Here is a 5,124-nt window from a genome sequence, read left to right as displayed (position 1 = left end):
AAACCAATTTAAGAGGAAAGAAAGAGAATAATCCAAAGAATCTTTGGAATCAAGAGAAGTTCTTAACCAAAGAACATGAAGACCATTATCACAAAATAATGGGTCTGAGGTCAGTGATCCCGGAAGTAAAATTTGATCTGAAAGAAGATGAATATCCGGGGATCCAAGAGCAAATCCGAAACAGAGGATGGGAAGTTCTAACTAATCCTGAGATAAAGGTTGGAAGGAATATGGTTCAGGAATTCTACTCAACTCTGTGGCTAACAGATAAGCAGAGAATGACTTGAACCGCTTACCATACTTACAGAACCATGGTCAGAGGGAAAGTTATGTACTTCCATCTGGACAAAATAAGAGAAATCTTCAAATTGCCTCAACTGCAAGATGATCCTGAATCCTTTAATAGGAGAATGGTGAGAGCAGATAAAGGATTGGATCAAGTTCTAGAGGACATATGCCTCCCTGGAACTAAGTGGATAACCAATTCAAAGGGTGTCCCAAACCAACTCAAGAGGGGAGACCTCAAACCAATTGCAAGAGGTTGGCTAGACTTTATTGGGCGTTCCATATTGCCCACTAGCAACCGTTCTGAGGTCACTATCAAGAGAGCAGTGATGATTCATTGCATTATGCTTGGAAAAGAAGTGGAGGTTCATCATGTGATTGCTTGTGAGATCTACACAATTGCAAATAAGAATTCCACTGAAGCCAAACTGGCTTACCCAAGCTTGATCTCCTTGCTCTGTAAAGAGGCTGGGGTAAAGATGGGAGTAGATGAATTCATACCAATTGAACATCCAATCACCAAGAAGTCAATGGAAGGACAAATGCAAGACAACTCTATCAAAAGGAGGGCGCAGGAGTTCCTCCCTGAATTTCCTGAAATTGGCTACTGGGCCAGCCTAGAAGCATCTATCACCAAGTTGCAAGAGACTATGGAGCAACTTAAGGAAGAACAGCAGAATCAGAACTGCATGCTCTGCAAATTGCTGAAGGAACAAGAGAAGCAGGGGCGTGAACTTCAAGAACTGAAACGCCAAAAGTTCTCCCCTCAATTTGAGGGAGCATCCACTTCTCAAAATCAAGGTTGTTGAGTCCTAACTCTGTGAAAAACCTCTATCATTAGGAGCCTATTTAAATTTTTGTTTTCTATTTTTAGTCTCATCTTATATCTATTTTTGAGTATTGTTCTTAATTCATAATTAATAAAATTTAGAATTCATGTCTTAAAGCTATGAATGTCCTATGAATCCATCACCTCTCTTAAATGAAAAATGCTTTAATCACAAAAGAACAAGAAGTACAGGATTTCAAATTTATCCTTGAAACTAGTTGAATTAGTTTGATGTGGTGACAATACTTTTTGTTTTCTGAATGAATGCTTGAACAGTGCAAATGTCTTTTGAATTTGTTGTTTTGAGAATGTTAAAATTGTTGGCTCTTGAAAGAATGAGGGAAAAAGAGAACTGTTATTGAGGATCTAAAAAATCATCAGATTGATTCTTGAAGCTAGAAAAAGCAGTGAATACAAAAAAAAATTCGAAAAAAAAAGAGAGAAAAAAAAAGAGAAAGAAATAAAGTTGTGAACCAAGGCAAAAAGAGTGTGCTTAAGAACCCTGGACACCTCTAATTGGGGACTCTAGCAAAGCTGGGTCACAATCTGAAAAGGTTCACCCAATTATGTGTCTGTGGCATGTATGTATCTGGTGGTAATACTGGAAGACAGAGTGCTTTGGGCCACAGCCAAGACTCATACACTAGCTATGTTCAAGAATCATTATACTTAACTAGGAGAATCAATAACACTATCTGAGTTCTGAGTTCCTAAAGAGGCCAATCATTCTGAACTTCAAAGGATAAAGTGAGATGCCAAAACTGTTCGGAAGCAAAAAGCTACTGGTCCCGCTCATCTAATTTGAACTATGTTTCTTTGATATTTTGGAGTCTATAGTATATTCTCTTCTTTTTATTCTATTTTGATTTTCAGTCGCTTGGGGACAAGCAACAATTTAAGTTTGGTGTTGTGATGAGCGGATAATTTATACGCTTTTTGGCATTGTTTTTAGTATGTTTTTAGTATGATTTAGTTAGTTTTTAGTATATTTTTATTAGTTTTTAGTTAAAATTCACTTTCCTGGACTTTACTATGAGTTTGTGTGTTTTTTTGTGATTTCAGGTATTTTCTGGCTGAAATTGAGGGATCTGAGCAAAAATCTGATTTAGAGGCTGAAAAGGACTGCAGATGCTGTTGGATTCTGACCTCCCTGCACTCGAAGTGAATTTTCTGGAGCTACAGAAACCCAATTGGCGCGCTCTCAACGGCGTTGGAAAGTAGACATTCTGGGCTTTCCAGCAATGTATAATAGTCCATACTTTGTCCGAGGTTTGAGGGCCCAAACCGGCGTTGCAAATCAGCCTCAGAATTTCCAGCGTTTAACGCTGGAACTGGCACAAAAATTGGAGTTAAACGCCCAAACTGGCATGAAAGCTGGCGTTTAACTCCAGAAAAGGTCTCTACACATGAAAGCTTCAATGCTCAGCCCAAGCACACACTAAGTGGACCCAGAAGTTGATTTTTACGTCATTTACTCATTCCTGTATACCCTAGGTTACTAGTTCACTATTAATAGGATCTTTTGACATTGTATCTGTACCTCATGACACTTTACACGTTTCTTTGTGTACCCCATGGTTGGGGGTGAGGAGCTCTGCTGTGTCTTGATGGATTAATGCAATTACTACTGTTTCTTATTCAATCATGCTTGCTTCCGTTCTAAGATATCACTTGCTCTTAACCCGGATGAATGTGATGACCCGTGACACTCATCATATTCTCAACTATGAACGCGTGCCTGACAACCACCTCCGTTCTACTTTAGATTGAGTAGATATCTCTTGGATTCTTTAATCAGAATCTTCGTGGTATAAGCTAGAATTGATGGCGGCATTCAAGAGAATCCGGAAGGTCTAAACCTTGTCTGTGGTATTCTGAGTAGGATTCAATGATTGAATGACTGTGACGAACTTCAAACTCCTGAGGGCGGGGCGTTAGTGACAGACGCAAAAGAATCATTGGATTCTATTCCGGCCTGATTGAGAACCGACAGATGGATAGCCGTGCCGTGACAGGGTGCGTTGAACATTTCCACTGAGAGGATGGGAGGTAGCCATTGACAACGGTGAAACCCTATATACAGCTTGCCATGGAAGGAGCCTTGCGTGTTTGATGAAAAAGACAGTATGAAAGCAGAGATTCAGAAGATGGAGCATCTCCAAAACCTCAACATATTCTCCATTACTGCATAACAAGTACTTATTTCATGTTCTTTTGCTTTTCACAATCAACCCTGATAATCTCTGACATCCTGACTAAGATTTACAAGATAACCATAGCTTGCTTCAAGCCAATAATCTCCGTGGGATCGACCCTTACTCACGTAAGGTATTACTTGGACGACCCAGTGCACTTGCTGGTTAGTTGTGCGGGGTTGCAAAAGTGTGATTGCAATTTCGTGCACCACTAACTACTAATGATCATGAAGTAGAGACACAAAACATAGATGAACATATAACATAAAAATTGAAAAACAGAAAAATAAGAACAAGGAATGAGTCCACCTTAGTGATGGTGGCGCTTTCTTCTTTAAGAACCAATGGTGCTTTTTGAGTTCCTCTATGTCTCTTCCTTGCCTTTGTTGCATGATCCCTAATGATTTTGGTGCTCGTATCCTTAGTTGCTCTCAATAATTGTGTGGAGGGCAATCTATCCCCTGAGGTATCTCAGGGATTTCTTGATTTGCAGTCAAATGTTCTACCACTGAGCTATAGATCCTTTAGATGAATCTTTCCATCTCCCATGACTCAGAGGTGGAAGCTTTTGTCTTCCCTTTTCTCTTTTTTATTTTTTGAGGTTTCTCTGGCCTTAGGTGCCATCAATGGTTATGGAAAAATAAAAAAGCTATGCTTTTGCCACACCAAACTTAGAATGTTGCTAACCCTTGAGCAAAAGAAGAAAGAATAAAAGAAGAAGAAGAAGATATGGAGGAGATGGAGGAATGTGTGTATTTGGCTATATGGGTGGGATTGGGTGGGAAAGAGATGGATGGATGTGAGTGGTAAATGGAAAACAGAAGGGATGACCATGAATGGAGAGAGAGGGTGAGGTAGGTGGGGATCCTGTGAGGTCCACAGATCCTGAGATGATCCTGTGGGGTCCACAGATCCTGTGGTGTCAAGGATTTACATCCATGCACCAATGAGGTGTGTAAAATGCCCTCTGCATGCAATCCTGGCATTTAACGCCAGATTGATGCTTGTTTCTGGCATTTAAACGCCAACCCTGTGCTTGTTCTGGGCGTTCAACGCCCATCTGCAGCATGTTTCTGGCGTTGAACGCCAGCTTTCCTCAGTGTGCAATCCTGGCATTTAAACGCCAGATTGCTGCATGTTTCTGACGTTCAACGCCAGATCCATGCTCTGTTTTGGCGTTGAACGCCACCCAGATGCTCCTTACTGGCGTTTAAACGCCAGTGAGCCCTTCCTCCAGAGTGTGCTGTTTCTTCTGCTATTTTTGATTCTATTTTTAATTTTAGTATTTTTTCGTGACTCCACATGATCATGAACCTAATAAAACATAAAATAACAATAAAATAAAAATAAAATTAGATAAATAAAAATTGGGTTGCCTCCCAATAAGCGCTTCTTTAATGTCAATAGCTTGACAGTGGGCTCTCATGAAGCCTCACAGGTGATCAGAGCATTGTTGGGACCTCCCAACACCAAACTTAGAGTTTGAATATGGAGGTTCAACACCAAACTTAGAGTTTGGTTGTGGCCTCCCAACACCAAACTTAGAGTTTGACTGTGGGGGCTCTGTTTGACTCTGCATTGAGAGAAGCTGTTCATGCTTCCTCTCATTACCAAATAACTTGGCATTTAGCTTCATGATGGCTCCTAGATATTGAGCAACTTGCTCTTCAGTTAAATCTTCATCCTCTTCAGAGGAAGAATAGTCTTCAGAGCTCATGAATGGCAGAAGGAAATTTAATGGAATCTCTATGGTCTCTATATGAGCCTTAGATTCCTTTAGGTCCTCAATAGAGAACTCCTTCTTACTTGAGAGAC

Source organism: Arachis stenosperma, chromosome 6 (assembly GCF_014773155.1).
Source record: "Arachis stenosperma cultivar V10309 chromosome 6, arast.V10309.gnm1.PFL2, whole genome shotgun sequence".
Classification (NCBI taxonomy): Eukaryota; Viridiplantae; Streptophyta; class Magnoliopsida; order Fabales; family Fabaceae; genus Arachis; species Arachis stenosperma.
The sequence above is the reverse complement of the archived record's forward strand: the minus strand, read 5'-3'. Positions refer to the sequence as shown.